The following is a 17,205-nucleotide window of genomic DNA, read 5'->3' on the forward strand; positions in this document are numbered from 1 at the left end:
GTTAGATTGTGTGTGTGTAAATGGCTGGTGTTAGAGTGAGTGTGTAAGTTTATGGTGTTAGATTGTGTGTGTGTAAGTGGTTGGTGTTAGGGTGAGTGTGTGAGTTTATGGTGTTAGATTGTGTGTGTGTAAGTGGCTGGTGTTAGAGTAAGTGTGTGTTAATGTATGGAGTTGCGATTGTGTCTAAATTGGAAACTAAAATCACCGATCAGTATTTTTCAGTAATACGCGCATACTAGGTTCCCGGCAGCTGGCTCCTTCTAGTCAAGCTTATGTGCTGGTGGTCGAAAGTGAGAGGGGCCGAGCATCTCTGCAGTGGCTTCAGTTTTTATGTAAAATGAATGGTCATGTAAAAAAAACCCCAAATAATTACCTGGTTGTTCCTGTAATTGGAAGATGAGGTAGAAAACTCATAGAAGGGAATAATTATTTTTTTTTAATCTTTTTTTCTTTTAGTTTCCAATTTACTATAATTCACCCCCATTTTGTTCTGTGATTCAGATATATACATATTTAATCATATTTAATATTCAATATATTACTCAGTTACACTCAGTATCTTCTTTTTAAAGTTTCTACCCCCCGTAGACTTACCAAAAGCGCATTCATGTGTTTTACATGCAGTTTCATAAATATCCACTAGGTTGTCTATTATAACAAGAACTGTAGCCCTTTTTTGATGACTGGATCATTTCTATGTTCCTTTCATGGGCTTTCAAAGGTGCAGCTCACAGCCCGGTACATATCCTGCTTTCTTTTTCAAAGCCGCTATGGTTTAAATATATCAACGCTTTACCCAGAGCTCCGAGCTCTTCCATTTCTCACTTATAAGTGGAATTTGACACACTTGTGAGACTGGCCATTGAGTCGAGAAGTGACGGCAACCCCACCGAAAAACACAACGAGCCTTCAGTATTTACTGCCGACTCCGGTTTTAACACCTATGGACTGCGCTTGGAGGTTAAATATGTTTTTTAACCCCTTAAGTACAATGGGTTGTCCTTAAACCCATTAAAAACAATGCATTGTGAGCCCGTACATGTATGGGCTTTGTCATGAAGGGGTTAATGCTATATTATTGGCCATTCTGGCCCTCCGGTGCCAGCCGTCCCTTCGTTCAGATACTTATATCAAATATCCTGCCCTTCCATGAGGATAATTCATATTAATATGTGTCTCCCCTCTTTTAGCAAAACTATTTCGGGATCATATCTTTTCAGACGCGCTTGTTTGTCTGACTCCTCGGATGAAATAAATAGAGAGCTAGTTATTTACATCATCGTCTGTAACTCTGATTGTCGAATCTAATTCCGAGGAACGCCATAAATTCTCTTTAGGCTTAAAATAGCAATTATTTTTCTTAGTCCCAAAATAGTGTAAAACGCGTCTAATCTGAACGATAAAACAAACAAAAATTGAATTAGAATGATTTCGTTATTCTGCTATGTCTCGCAGAAATATATCGGTTTGTGCCTTTTTATGTTTACTTTTATCCCAGAAAAGTTACTAAATTAGACAAAATGCAGCCGTTGATCTTTTTTTTTTTTTTTTTTTTTAGACTGCAGCTCTCATAACCCTCAGCCGGCCTCCAGCTGCCGCCGCTGCTGGGAATATTAAACCAGAAACCATCGCTCTGGGAAGTACCTGTATTTATTGGCAAGCAGTTCAATTAATCTGTTACAGGAACCGGCGGTGTTTTCTGGGAGTTTTGTGCCGATTTTCGTTCATGTTAGTAATTTGTTTCGTTCGCTGGAAGTTCCCTTTAACCTGAAGTGAAACTGTAATGATATTATGTGTTTTTGTCACTCGGTAGAGTCACGCGTGACCCCAACCAAATGACCCCAAAGACAGCAAAACAATCCCAGATTCCTGAGAAATTATTTAATGACCAGGGCTTTTTTTACCCTAGTCCTTTTTTAATTTTTTCAACCATTATATCCTTTTCTCATTTAATGTATCTACACAATCTATATATTTTCTTGGGACAAGTAGGCAACAATATTTTTATAAATTACACGCGGCTAGTATTAATGGGAATAAAATACCTTAAATATATTTGTTAACCTGTCCTGATTTGGAAATATATATATATATATATATATCTATGTATGTTATTTTTATCCTTTTTTTTTTCTTCACATGACACACTATTTGTTCCTCGCAAAAATTATAGGGTGACACAATTTCTGGTAAAGGTTTAGGTATTGAATAGTACTAGGAATGGTGTTTCTAATGCCGCAATTTGATTAATTTGATGATATCTTTTTAACCCATCAGTCTCCAGGTGGTCTTGAAGTATTATATAGAAAAATAGCACATGGGAATTGAGAGAACATACCAAGCCGGGTAATAAAATGGGGTCCCTGTTTTTGTGCTCCTATATTCTTAATTCACAATATTAGACAAAGTGACCATACATTGAATGATGTCACCCACAGAAGCCCCTGCGTTGCTACTAGAGGTGAAGAAACTGAAGAAGCCACAATTTCCCTGTTTCCATACTTCTTGACTTGCCTTCACGTGGTTAATACGGGAAATTTAGAATTGTACATACATTAAGTGTTAAGTATCAGGTCCGGACCGATACTGTTGCCTGAGCGTATAAAAGCTTAGTGTGCGGCCCGCGCGTTCAGCCACACAACTGTTATTTAGCGTCTGCTGGCCTTAAACGTATATGTGGTAAAATATATGAAAAGTAATTTTATAACCGTATCAACCAGTAAAGTGGCCCAATTAGCAGGAACGTACTATTGATATAACCTCAATTTAATCGAAATTCCTTGACGTGTTTAATGTTCTTATCATTTTTTTGTCCTTGGAGACTCAAGCTTCTTAATGGAGAACGTATTAGACTCCCCTTCATCCAAGGTGATAATGGTCAGTAATGGAATCCCAAAAATGCTTCTGAGACTGATAAGGTTCTAGGTAATCTTAAACGAGGTCAGTGCACTTGTGGTTTCTTTGGCTAAACTCATCCAGACCGCATTTTTCTGCCATTTTTTTTAATCCACATATTTGGGTCCAAAAGAACGTTTATTTTGAACACTGTGTGGTCTTTGGATTTCCAGCCTTAAGACAACAAACATAACCAAAAAGGGGGCCGCTCAGACCCCACTGCACGTGTGTGGAAAGGGCTGCCTCTGATTTCAATGGGAGCTTTTTCCTGTCACCGATTGGCTGGAAAGATATGTCAGATCATGGAGGAAGAGGAGGGCAGCTGCTGGAGCAGGGCTGCATCTTCTAGGTCAGGTTACTTTATCATTAGTGGGGGGGTCAGAGACACTAAATTGTCCCTGTATTTCCAAATTTCAAGGGCACTACTCGTTATGGCACATTAAGCCATTGTGCAGCGCTGTGGCATATGATGGCGCTATATAACCGAAAATAAAAGTAACAGTTATAGTAATCATCCATTAAACAAATGCCTCAAACTTTACCCAGACGTTACATCGGTCTCTGTTATATTACATTTTATTTATAGAGCATCAGATTCCGTAGCAGAAGAAATGTGACGTTTTTGTGGATATAATGAGTTTTATTTTTTTAGGCAGTGCCAGCCCTAGGGGTCCGCTGGACACCTCTTGTGCCCCCTTTGCATGCAGCCACTTGGGAAATCCTTGGGAAATACTGTATGAGTGTTCACTCATCTGTCTAGTACTCACCACCCTTTTACTCACTTCTTTCTCTGAACGCCAAGTGTAGAACACGATAACATAAGGAGGTACTGCGAGAAGATAAAGTGTTTCAGCATTTTCTCGTTATTAGGGTATTAAAGAGCTGGCGGCTTCCCGGCGGTGCCAGTAAAGGTCGTTGTGCCGTTTTCCCGCGGTAGGACAAGTCTTCTTTTATCTTTTTCTATGTCACACGTGTAGAATATAGGACAGGACCTGGATTCTTCTCCCTGCGGCGATCGGAAGCGATGGATCTCGGAGGAAGTGGATCATTCTATTAATATAGTCAGCAGACCGCAGAATGATACCAATGACAGGATTAATCCCTATGACCTTGTTAGCGGTACACAGTCATGCTGACAAGCACGCTATAACAATCACCTTATGTATTATTAATAGCAAGTATTATATCCTTGCATTTTTGGTTCGTGATTTTATACATTTTTAAATGACTTTACCCCGAGGTCCTCTTTCTATTATTATGTTAAGGAATAGTTATAAGAAACCCAAAATACCAGCGCAGTTTTCCTCTTGGCTACTGACCCAGTCCATTATTATTTATTGATTTATATAGTTAGAAGGTTTGCAGGTTAACAGCACTGGGGGGGAACCCTGGAATCAGTGATCGCCACACCTGGTTTCACCTGGAGTCTCCGGGTGACGCGTGCTTTCCGAGGGCTCCGAGGTGGTTTCTTCAATCTACGAGTAGAGGAGTGGGGTTCATTAACGCAAACTTCTGCCCGTTTCTACCTACCCTCTACCCGCTTTCCATCCTTTTATAGTCTAACTTAGGCTTGGCCTGCCTCCTCATCACAGCCACACCCCCCAGGAGAGGCAACCAATCCTGACAAGGGAGACTAGGAAGCCCGAGGTGCCTCCAAATGGTAGGGCCATGGTGGAACCCGGATCTTCTAGGATACCCCGAAGGAGGGTCACACTGAAGCCAAAAGCCTCAGCCCACCCGCTACTACCACCAAAAACTGAGGCTTTGTGGACCTGGCCCGGTGCAAAATCACAGGTGCACATATGAATAGAGTGTTTGTGACGTACCCGACCCCAGCCCATGGCTAGTGTTATAACAATTTGCCCCTCCACCCGCCAGCCATAGGCTAGGGCAGTGAAGGGTAAAAAATATAAAAGTGTGCAAGGGATCATGATTGGTGATGTAAGTGTCAAAGTCCTGTCTCGTTCCTCTTTAATAAACGGGTGATTAATATCTGGCCGCGGTCGCTTTTCGCAACATTCTCTTGCTGAATAATACATTGTTGAGGCCAAAAGAACTTTGTGTTATTGTGCGTCCCGCAGATAGTGAAGCTGGCCACGTCTGCTTACCCCCCCTTAATTTACATATTGGGACGCATGCGGTGCAGTAAGAGCTGTCAGAGCAGTGTGTCTGGAAATCACTTTAAAATGACCCAAAACAATATTATAAAGCCCATAATCCTTAAACGGCTCAGTAGCAGGAGAATGATGCCAGCCCTGCACACGTGTCGGCGTAATCATTTATTGATGTGATTAGGAGTTATTCACTAGCGACGTTCAGGCAGGCAGCTGAGTAGCAATTGTGACCTCTGACCTCTGACCTTCAGGCAGCTGGCAGAAAGGGGGGTGCCGCCATCTGCACATCTTCTCTATAGAGTATTTGTTGGTGCCCTGCCTGGTTTTACAAAGCGGGGGTTACTGCTCTCATTGTAAATGCACATTTTATATTCAGATTCTTTTTTAAAGGTTTTTGGAGCATGCAGAGAGTGTAGTGCATGAAATACAATTTTAAAAAAAATCTTTTTTACCAAACTGGATTTATTTAAAATGTATATTTCCCTTTTCTTGTAATGGTACGATGTTATACGGCATTTATCTGCCAATTTTTCTAATTTTTTGGAGAATTAAGTAAATATTCAGTAAACACCAGAAAATTATTTTTACGCGGTTTGGAATTTTTTTTAAAAGCCAGTATTACTCAATTTTTTTAAACAGGCTCTTAATGAATGCTTACATTAAGTGAGAAGATTCCCCAAAAGAAATTATAGATCTCCCTTCCCCATTTCTGACCCATTTGAAACTCCCAGATTCCTTAAATTGAGAAATCTCATGAGACGGAGATTTCGATCAGCGACGGGGATCCCCCCTGTCCTTCAGCCAATAGAGAGATTCTTAAAGACCCCGAGAGAAGAGATTTACGCGTCCGTCTCTAACTAATAAAAGGGGTCTTTTAATAGATTTATTTTAACCAAAAAATAAGAGTCTAAACAATACACTTAAAATGAATGCATACGGTGGGGGGACAAAGAGAAGTGGGCCCCAAAAGGACCTGCCCCCCATCATCACCACTGTTATCACATGTGTTGTGCTTTAAGGGGTTAATATTAAAATGCTTTAATCTCGGGTGATTGCAAGCTCCTTTGAGCAGAGCCCTCCTTACCTCTTGTTCCTGTAAACCCAAATGGTTCTGTCATGCACTACTTGTCCTGTTTACCCTTTGTACAGCGCTGCAGAATATGGTGGCGCTATATACATCAATAAATAATAAGTTTTAGAAGTTTTTGGGGACTACACTATGTGGTCAGTTCATAAATATTCTGCTTCCATATGCATTCCAGTGCTGAAAAAAACATCATTCGGGGCCTTTCTTTTAGCTGAGAATGATGGGAGTTACGGGACAAAAACATGTTGAGCAGCTGAATCTCTCTCTATGTTGTTATTATTTATTGTTTTATATAGCGCCGTCAAATTCCGTAGCGCAGTACAATGGGTGGATCGCAGTATATTGCGGTATTTACGCCGTACGTCTTCACGCGCTCGCCCCGTCTGTAACTGTTTGGATAATTCCACGTCTATTTATTTTAGGAATCCTACATTAGGACAGCGTTAGCAACAACGTGGGGGCCGGGGGGGCTTCGCAGACCATCTGTCTGGATCATTGTATAGAAGGAATTTGCAGCCATAAAGCAGACTATCCACGTTGCTCAGGGTGTAGAGGTCGGGCTGAGCCCTGCGATCGCCTGCCTCTGCCCCATCGCCCGCCTCTGCCTGGTGCACATTCTCTGTTTGTTACTCTTTAAGAAGGTTGTTAGGGAGCCTCCTGGCTGAGTAATCTTTAACGAGGGGAATCCCATGTGCGGAATGCAGTGACTCATCCTTCTCCTGATACGGAAGCCCGGAAGGGTCAAACCGTAGCCACATTAACAAGAGAGAGCACTGAAGCCAAGGCACTTTAGCCATACCACCCAAGAGTCCTGGCTTTTGCAGGACAGACGTGATTTTTGAGCGCTGTCCGGCATTTGCAGGCAGTTTTTTTGGAACTCCTCTGATCTCCCCTGAGAGGCCCGGGAACCTGTAAAATCTATGTAACAGCACAGACCCCTGAAATGCTGAGGGTTATGTTTAGCATAGGATGGTAGTAATGGGTATTTAGAGTACAGAGTCCATTTCTTTACGGGACCGGCTGGCCCCCGCCAATAACATAGACTCTGTACCTAATGTATCACTTAGTCTTAGTCCGTCAGGTCTAGTTCTGTCAGACCCTTTGAATGTAGGGACTGTAAGAAGCGCTGCGGGAACTGTTTGCGCTATATATATATATATATGTAAATATAAAAGATAGGCAGATATTAAGAATAATTTACTACAAGACTTGTTTATCTCTATAAAGACATTGGATGCCTTCTCGACGGGGTATCTCGGGGTGAATGGGCTTATTCGACTCAGCATCCCAATTGGTGCTTTTCTCACTGCTTTATCACAGCTGGAATCCCTGCTTGAACGCAGATTGAATTCAGAATATCTTTACCTCCAGAAAAGTCATGGTTTCCATAAAGACCATTTGCCTCTCGCTACAATGGAATTGATAGGCTGTTCTATTAAAGGGTTAACGTTAAAGGTTCCCACAGGCTGTTTCTATATAACACTCCACTCCGTGGAAGCTGGGGGCAGAAGCTACAGAAACCTTTATCGGGTTTCTCCAGGGGCCGTTAACCTTATCCTCGCCGCCACAATTTCTCTTTAAAGGCGTAACATTTCATTAAACGATGTGGTCCGGTTCCTGGACGCCTCAGACAGACAGGAGCTATAGGGTTAATGCTTTGGGGTCTAACTCAAAGTTTTTGAAAACTTCCCGTTAAACCAAAACCAGAAGCTGCTTCGGGATGAGATCATTCTATGGAAAAAAAAAAAAGAATTTCCAGGAGAAAGGAAATGGTATTTTTGGAAGCAGCTCCCGGATGATAAGGGGCTTCCTGTTGGAAGATTTAGAATTTTTTTGTTCTTTTTTTTTGTAATATTCTGTGTTTTAGTTTGACTTCATTGCTAGAAAAAATAATATATATAATATGCAATAACGTCCACACTTATAGCGAGACATTTGCCCTTTTTTTTTTTGCACCGACATAAAACCTACGTCAGGCGCCAGGTATCTCCCTCGTTACTAGACAGGTTTCCACTCAAACATAAAAACAAAAAAATCATTCAGAGACCGTAAAACGCTTCCTCCGCCACCCAGAAGATAAGGTGAATATTATCAGTAAGAACAAACAGCGTCCCTCCCAGTCCCAGGACCTCGTCTCCTATTCCTTCCCGATAACTGTTGCCCATGAACTTCTGAACGGGGACCCAATCATCGCACAGCGCCAGGCGGCAGAAGCGCGTGTGATACGGCAGGATAATATATATATTTTTTTTTAAATTAGGTTTCGCATGGATTTGCACTAAAATTAGCAAATTTTGGTGACGCTGATACCTTTGCCGGACGAGGAAAGGTTAAATGACCTAAGGGGACAGTTTAATGTCACTGACCCTACTATAGAAGAGCTATGAGCTGTGAGTACTTTAACCCCTTAATGACAAAGTCAGTACAAAATGCATTGTTTTCAATGGGTTTTGGGACCACCCATTGTCCTTAAGGGGTTAATACTGAATGCCTTCTTACGAGATTAGAAAGCACACACCTGACTTAGCAGAAGTTGCCCTCCTCCTCCGTGACTCTACTATTCTAAGTATATCATCGGCACAGAGGGGTCACCGGGCGCTCGCCCCATCCTTTATCAGGCGCCACATTTGTCAAATTATTCAACAAACTTTGGTTCTACGATCACATTGCTTAGTTAAAACTGCGCATGGAGGGGCACACTTGCCAAGGTGCCGGGGTTAAATTAACCAGATCACCGCCAACATGTGACATCACGTGCGGGTCATGTATGGCAACGCAATGTGTTCCTATTGCTATGCATGGCTGGTTAGTCTGATATCACTTCCTTCTGTTACTCCGAAGCAGAAATGTCGCACACCTACGCCAGGCAGCCGAGCAAGGAAAATGACTTTCAAAGTAGAAGGTTTTTAAAGTGAAAATAATGAATTCAAAGGAAAAAAAATATTTTTAGAGATGATGCAAGCTGTAGTGAGCCTTACAGAAAAACACATGATACATTTGTGATACATACGTGTATATGATATGATACCTACATGTGATGTGATACACACATGTGATATATATGTACACATGATACATACATACATATGATACCTACATACATGGGATACATACATGTGATATGATACATACATACATGTCACATATACATAAATATGATCCATACATACATGTGATGTGATACGTACTTTCTCCATAGTAAAGCCCTTCAATTTCATTTTTGGATATATTGCGCCATCTTGTGGTACCAAGTAGAAATTGCACCTTTTGTCTCATGTGCAGTACTTTCCTCCTCTGGTTGGTGGATTGGTCTCTACTACCTTCTTAGCACCCCTGTAATTCTTCACTTCCCCTGATACATTTGGGGCTTCAGCCTCCTAACCCCAGCATTTATTCAACAGGTATTTTTAAATAAAAAAAATGTAGGAAAATAATGTAGTGTAATTATTACTGTATATTAAGAATGAAAGAATACAGAAATTAAGCAACCGTTCTTTATTATGTAGGGGAACAGGAACATTTCTTTATCTGGAAGTGAACAAGGGACTTCTGAGGTCTTCAAATTTCATGCATTTTTTTACAAAGTATTCCAAAATTATTCAGGGTCACTAAAAAGGCATTGTGTCCTATGATGTCAGTGGGAGCGCCCGTTACGCCAGCGGGTATGTATGCTCAGACAGCCTTTGTGATGTTAGGGTGATGATGGTGATGAGTGTTGCTGTCGATCCAAAATCATTAAACCGTTACCGTAATTTAGCTCGTCTGGTGGGATTGTTCCCCTTTGAATTCGGTTTTTGTATTTTTGATGATCTCCAGCAGGGGGCAGCACATGATAACTGTTATTATCATTTACTGTTTTTGTATAGCGCTATCATATGCCGTAGGGCTGTGTTCTAACTGGAATGTAAAAGGCAGCATCCATGTCCCCCTTATGAGACTCTGTCAAGGCTCGATGGCCAGAGGGGGCATTTGCCTTCACCACGTCGCTCCTCGTGAGTTTTTGTTTTTCTGTATAAGGTCTTACCTGGAGTACCTGGTTAATATTAACCCACAGGGTGCTGGAGACCATTTCTAGAAGAAATGACTAGTCTTGTCTTTTTACACTCTGAGAACGTGCAGCCGAGACACAACCGGGAAAGGAGCCACTAAAGAAAAACACGCAGCAAAACAGCAGCCTCTGTGAACGAGGTTTCATTTATACCGCCGGTCTTATTATTAAAGTCAGAAATGTTGGCCAAGGAGATGAATATTTCTCGCCCTGTGCTGTTTGAGTTGTCCTGTAGATGGCGCTATGCAATAACCAAGAGCAGATATCAGAGCTGAAAAACGTGATTTCTGTTCCTGATATATTTTGCTTTAAAGAGATCAATTTACGCAGAGCTTCCCACGTTACTATATGTGCCAACTATCCCGGCACTCGATTAAAAACCTGCCTATTAGCTACAGTGGGAACAATGAATTGTACAACCCAAAAGAGCGAAGGCAGTGGGGATACAGGATAGGAATATCCAACTATATTACACGATTAAATAAAGTCCATTCCATGTTTATTCTTCATTATTATTCTTAATACTGCTGCCAGGAATTCTGGGTTGTGGCATCTAAACGAACGTGCCGGGTCACATTATTAATCTATACACTCTCCCTGGCTGACATGGAATTTATATATCTTGAGACAAGGCAGGGGATCAAAGGAAAACATAGCTGAGCGAAAGTGAATCACTGACAGTGAATGTTAAATTCGTTCGTATAATATTTGTTTTTGGCCACTTGATGTAGGGGGACGGGGGATTTTAAGAGCTCCGATTTAATTGTCAAAAGATTGAAGTCAGTCGTTTCTGGGAGCTCAAAATCAATCATATATTATACTATGTATAGAACGCGTCATATTAACATTTTATTTCTGGGAGCTCAAAATAATTATTGATTCTGAATATATTGTGCAAAAAACAAAACTGTTTTTCATCAGTGACTTCTATTCTAAATGATATTCTTTTATATTAATTATGTTCAATAAGTCATCTAGGAGTCATTGTAAATATATCTAGAAGTCTTTGTAAAGGTCAGCCTCCTCTCCGTGTCCGACGACGTTAAAAGGGTTCAGCTTTAGGTATGTAAAGGTATGAAGTCCGATATTTCCACGCATGACGTTAACACTTCTAGATCCACCTTAATGATCTGTGTCCCTTTCTGGGGTATCCGATGTCTGGCGGAGGGGCGTCTGTCACAATCCGTCAGACAGACGCGGGGGGGGGGGGGCTGGAGCCACCCGAACCTTCATACATCACTCTTAAGACAAACAGGGGCCCTTATTGTCAATAAGGAGCTCTAAACATAGAAACATGGAGTTTAACTGCAGATAATGCCCGGACCACCCAGGCGGCCCTTTTACTACTTAATGTCCTACTTTACACCCTGTTCCTTGTTCTCAGGTGATATCATGTGTCTTTTGTGTTCTTCCCTGTCCAGTATATCCACAAACTGACCATCCCCAGGGAGCCTTATGTGCCTCGCTTGGCCACCAATTCTTTTTTTCGCAGGGCGTTGGGCAGGAAAGGAATAAACGAGCGAAAGAGAATTATCTCCATAAACAGAAAAGTTATTTTTTTTGAATGCTCGAGAGGAGGCTCTCCTATCAGGTATTTAAGGGGTTAAACCCGCTTCAGCTCACACAGTTACTGGAGCTTATAATTTGTGGAAACCGAGTCGGGGCCCCGCAGCCCCGGGAATGCTTATTGAATATATTCCATAACCAAATACCACTAATAACAGCTGCTTTTTCCACTTGCTGGTAAAAGTATTTTTTTTCGTATAAAACGCTGGCGATTATAAAGATTTTGATGTCGGGCCCCTGGCGAGATTCACCGCAAGATGGGGATCTTTAAGGGTTATGTATAAAAATAAAAAAAAATGATTCTGATGCAAATTTCGAAAAGGGGTCTTATCACCATAGTAACCAATGGATTGCTCTCGCTGATTGGACCTCTCCTTTAGTTGCTATAGCGACAGGACCGCTTTTCAAAGGATAACAGGAAGAGAATCGCAAGTTAGAGAGCTGGGGAGGATGGAGAGCGTCGCCGCTCTCTCTCTCTCTCCCACCCGGTAGTACATAGGGAGCTGTCCCTCCAGGGCAGGGGACTGGTGACAAGACAGTTAATTAAAGCGCCCGGACCACACAGCAAGAGACTGCTTTCACCCTCCGCACAAAACAGACAATGCCCGGGGCAGGAGGTCAGGGGAATGCTGCAAGGAGAATTAACCCCTTCAATGCGTATCACTGCCAATGCAAAGATACAACGCATCAGCCTGCGCGGGCGATATGACAGCTCAAAGCCGGAGCCCGGAGAACAGAAAACACATCATTAGTGTCGGAAAGATATAGAGCAGTCACTTTGCTCCACTTGTTTTTTACCGGTCTAGGATCACATTTTTTTGTATGTTAGGGTTTTTTGAGGTCTTACGGTGTACTCGGCACTGCACGCTTCTATTCTTTAGGGCTGGAAGCGGTTTACATAAAAATAAAGAACGATTTCCATGCAATGTTTTAACTGGGTTCTTATGATAAATCTCATCTGTCTCTCCTTCACGCATGTCTATATAATCGCACAGCAGAAGAGCCCTTGTGGTCGTATAAGCTTGCACTCAAATGTAATGAAGTTAGCCAAACTTGTGTTTTTTAACACGGCACTACTAGGTGCTGTGCAAACTTTGGGTGACTGGGGGGCCGTGTCTCTTATCTTGCCCCTCTAATACAACTAATGGGGTAAATTAAGAAGAAGAAAAAAAGACTTAAGAGTGTAAGCTTGCGAGCCGAGCTCTCTCCACCTAATGTATGGATATATGTATTGTATGAAGCGCTGCTGATGATGCTGCTGCCGGAGACGCGGCTGCTCTGCATCGCGCGGGTACTGCCAGCTCGGCTTTAACCCATTTCAGGGTGATAGGAGTTGTAATCCGCAGACGACCTGCCCATGAGAAGTAACCATTTAGTGTTGATTCCTCAGTAGCCTCCTCGGCTGCCCCGATACCTCCCAGAGGTTTGCGGGGTTAACAGTTTTGTGCAGAGACAAAGGCTGGTGACTTGATGAGTCTGTCTGTCGGCGGGCTGCCTGGGTGGGCCGGGAGCCATTGTTGTGCTAACTTCCCTCCTGCAGGATTATTACAGGTTCACCCTTTCAGCGCCAGAGTACTGCAGCTCTGTGGATTCTAATGTATCTCTTTCCCACCCTGGGTGGTCCGCGTGTGTGTGTGTGAGTGTGTGTGTGTGTGTGAGTGTGTTTTTTGGCCATGAGATAAAGCGGACTGTAAAAGCTGGACCCAAACATTTGTGTCTACAGCCTCCCATCAGCGGCCCACACCGGAGCAATGACCCCCAGCCTGTTTACATTATCAGCGATATGAATACTTAAGCTGCAGGAGGGGGCCGCCCCACAACAGCCCCTGCTGCCCCCCATACATCAAACATAAGATAATGAGGATGCACTTGTATCCCCGGGAACTGCCCCGCTCTGCTGCGCGGGGGGGGGCTTTTCAATAGCTTCTGGTGGGAATACTAGGTGAAGGAACGTACATTATTTGATATATGCTGGGGGGGGTGGAGGTATTGCTGAAAATGCCTTCAGAGCGTCCTTGTATCCGGTTGCGGTGTGCCTGTCAATGGCTCTGATGCCCAAACGTTGGACATGAAGATCAAAGGAGGATCGGGATACCGTGTAATAGGATTCACTCTCCTACCCAGGTATTAAGAGTGTTATGGAAACAGAAACTAGACACAGCCCGAGGGGGTTCACAGCCCCCGCAGAATGTATACATCTCTGGAAAGCAGCCGCGGCTTGCGTGGCCTCTTAGTAATGGAGGTATCGCCTCGGCTAGGAGACGGAGCCTACGGGATTATTGGAACCGAGGAGATTTACTAAATGGTTAAAAGGTTGCATGGTGACGGCTCCAGCGATAATTACACGCCATAGATTTTCACAGCTTAGTAAATCCAGGCACTCCTTATGAGATCAAGGGCCGAGTGTACCACGTGGCATCTCCATAATCATATGAGCATAAAACACAGCGCTGTGTATCGTTATATAGTTTAGTATTGAATAAAAGCTGGTTGTGGTTCATTTTGCTCCAAAAAACTCCTTTTATCAGCAGGCATGGAAGCAGCCATTTTTGTCGGTCATGTGATCTTCTGAGTCACTTTCCCTGCTCAAACACCGCACTGAGCTGATGCTTTATGGCAATGCTAATGAAGTCCTTGCTTAAAAATGGCCCTGGGTTTTGCTTGAAGGATTTAGTCTGCTTATAATGTTTTAGTGACATCATTTGCTGTGGAATATGATGGTGTTATATATTAAAGAATAAATCATACTAATTATAAATAATAATAATAATAATAATAATGATAATAATAATAATTGACTATGGAGGGGTGTCCAGAAAGAGACCAAGAGACTACAAGTCCTGTCATCCCGCATGAACATTTGCTGGGGACTACAATGCTTTTAATCTATTTGCCTGCACGTCCTCCCCTACCCGGATTCAAAGTTAACGTCAGATAGGGAAGCGACTCAAAATTGACTCCGAATAAACTATAATTTATTTAATAAACAACAAAAAAAAGTAATATTGTGATGAAGGTTGCGAGGGGTCAGTTTGTTAGCTAGAATTGTTTGCAGGGCAGGTGTTGTAAGGCAATAACAGCCCCGCATTGTGAACACCGGGGGGCGCTATACACTATGAAATTCATATTCCAGTCCCGTAACATGCGCCACGAAGACCAGGGTAAAAACTTGGGAAGTTCAATGTCACATGGAGTCCGCAACCAGGGCCAAGAGCCAAATATCTCCTTGAACTTTGCCTTCTGAACCATTAGGGAAAGGTTACTGTATATGTGATTGTGTTCACACGCTTTGCTTCATGGTTTCTCCATTGTGCCTAGGGGCTCCTGAGATGTACATCTGTTGCTGCCAATGGCGAGTCTCTATTTTAAGTAAAAATGAAATCTGCCGCATAAAGAGACCTCACGCAGCAAAAGGTCGACGCTGGAAGGCGATGCCCCCGAGTGACTACATTTAATGTCAATGATCCTGAAGAAAGGATGTTCAGCCAACAGCTGGATCCATATGAAGAAGAATCCCTTATTCACCTTTAGCTTTAAATTTAACGAGTGACATTTGTGTTTAACCGGTTAGTTACCCGGATCCTGCCAAGCGGATTTTCCCACAGTTACCCGGGGCAGACAGTAATACCCTCCAGTGATATATAAATACGTATATATATATATATATATATATATATATATATATATATATATATATGTTACAATATATTGGGTATGTGGCATTCCAGATACTTTGGCCTACAATCCCCATAATGCTCATCTGATGAAGCCAGCAGGGCAGGTAGGTACCTGGGCCTTGTGTGTTGCATACTTTTATTTGTATGCACTTATTATAGCCACACTTTTTCTTCCACATTGCAATTAATTAATTAATTATAACCTTCTGGAAACTAATAATAATAATAATAATAATGTTATTAATTAAATATAAATATTTAAATGTAATTTCTCCAGGAAATGCTGTCAGCTTTTTATGTGATGCTCCACAGGTTAACCTTATAGTTTGTGTATATTTGGGGCCTGGTAGTCTGAGTTCAGTAAGGTGGCCAACTGCTTATTAGGCTATAGGTTGCTATGGTGATAAGTCCACTGATGCAACTTTACAATTTTGGGGTTTGCTCTGGGACTGCTTTATGAATATGGCCCAAATGTCAGCTTCTACTAAAAGGGGATGTCCCAGCATAACCCCAGCGCTGTATACAGTAATATTCCCCCCCGGCGCTGTATACAATAATAACCGCCCAGCGCTGTATACAGTAATAACCACCCAGCTCTGTATACAGTAATATACCCCCCAGCACTGTATACAGTAATATAACCCTCCAGTGCTGTATGCAGTAATATAACCCCCCAGCTCTGTATACAGTAATAACCCCCCAGCACTGTATACAGTAATATAACCTCCCAGTGCTGAATACAGTAATATACCCCCCAGCGCTGTATACAGTAATATACCCCCGGCGCTGTGTACAGTAACTTTGGTTGGTGACCTTTATCTGCAGACCTGGAGGCGGCCATTGTTATCAGTTGTGATATTTTGGGTGACTTTGGCTCAAACTCCACACTGAGTTCATTCTTTATGGCAGTGCTAATGAAGTCCGTTCCTCCATAAGAATAAGACCAAGTCATTCTATAGTTTCCCACAGTTGGTGTGATAAGGAGTCGGGGGTGTCTGTCTAGTATATTGGGGCTCAGATAACAGAATTAAGTATTTTTGGAATCGTTCTTTATCAAGAATTTCTATGTGTATTATATATGTATTAAGTATTTATGAAGCAATGTTTGACACGAACGCTCTGTACTCACACACACACACATACACACAGAGTGCGAAAATATATTTAAAAAAAGGACAAAAGCCGGTGTATATATTTATATATAATATATATTTTACTCTTTAAAAATAAAACTTCAGTTGAATGGCTATCTCCTGTACACACTACAAAAATAAATCTTTGTTCTTTTAATATAAATAACTTATATAACACAATGACACTTTGTACCTCTCTTCAGTCCACAAGACACATACATATAGACATACCCTTTACTGCCAGCAGGGGGCCCCAGAGCACAACTGTACATCTAAAGTTATGTGCTGGGGCCCCCATAGCAGCAGGCAGGTTAATTATTATTATTTATTATTATTATATATTTTACATGTTAGATAAGCTGCCGTTTCCAAACAAACAAAAAATATACAAACACGCTAATAATAATAATTATAATATTAATAAAATACAACCAACAGAATAATGTGAGGGTCCCTGCAGAGGGACAATTATACCAATGTCCTATTGGGACAGACAATTGAAAGGGTTAACTTTTTTTCACAGCTAATAAAGGGTTGGGGGGGTCATTAACCTCTTCAGTGCTGGGGTTTGTGATAAGGGGGTCTGGCAGTGCTTACACTGAAGGTGTAAGATAATTTACAATCTGTAGTGCTACAAGATAGGATTTTTTAAAGAAATTCAGGCTTTTAGGGGGTATAACTTTTT

This window comes from Spea bombifrons, chromosome 6 (genome assembly GCF_027358695.1).
Source record: "Spea bombifrons isolate aSpeBom1 chromosome 6, aSpeBom1.2.pri, whole genome shotgun sequence".
In the NCBI taxonomy this organism is placed as follows: domain Eukaryota; kingdom Metazoa; phylum Chordata; class Amphibia; order Anura; family Pelobatidae; genus Spea; species Spea bombifrons.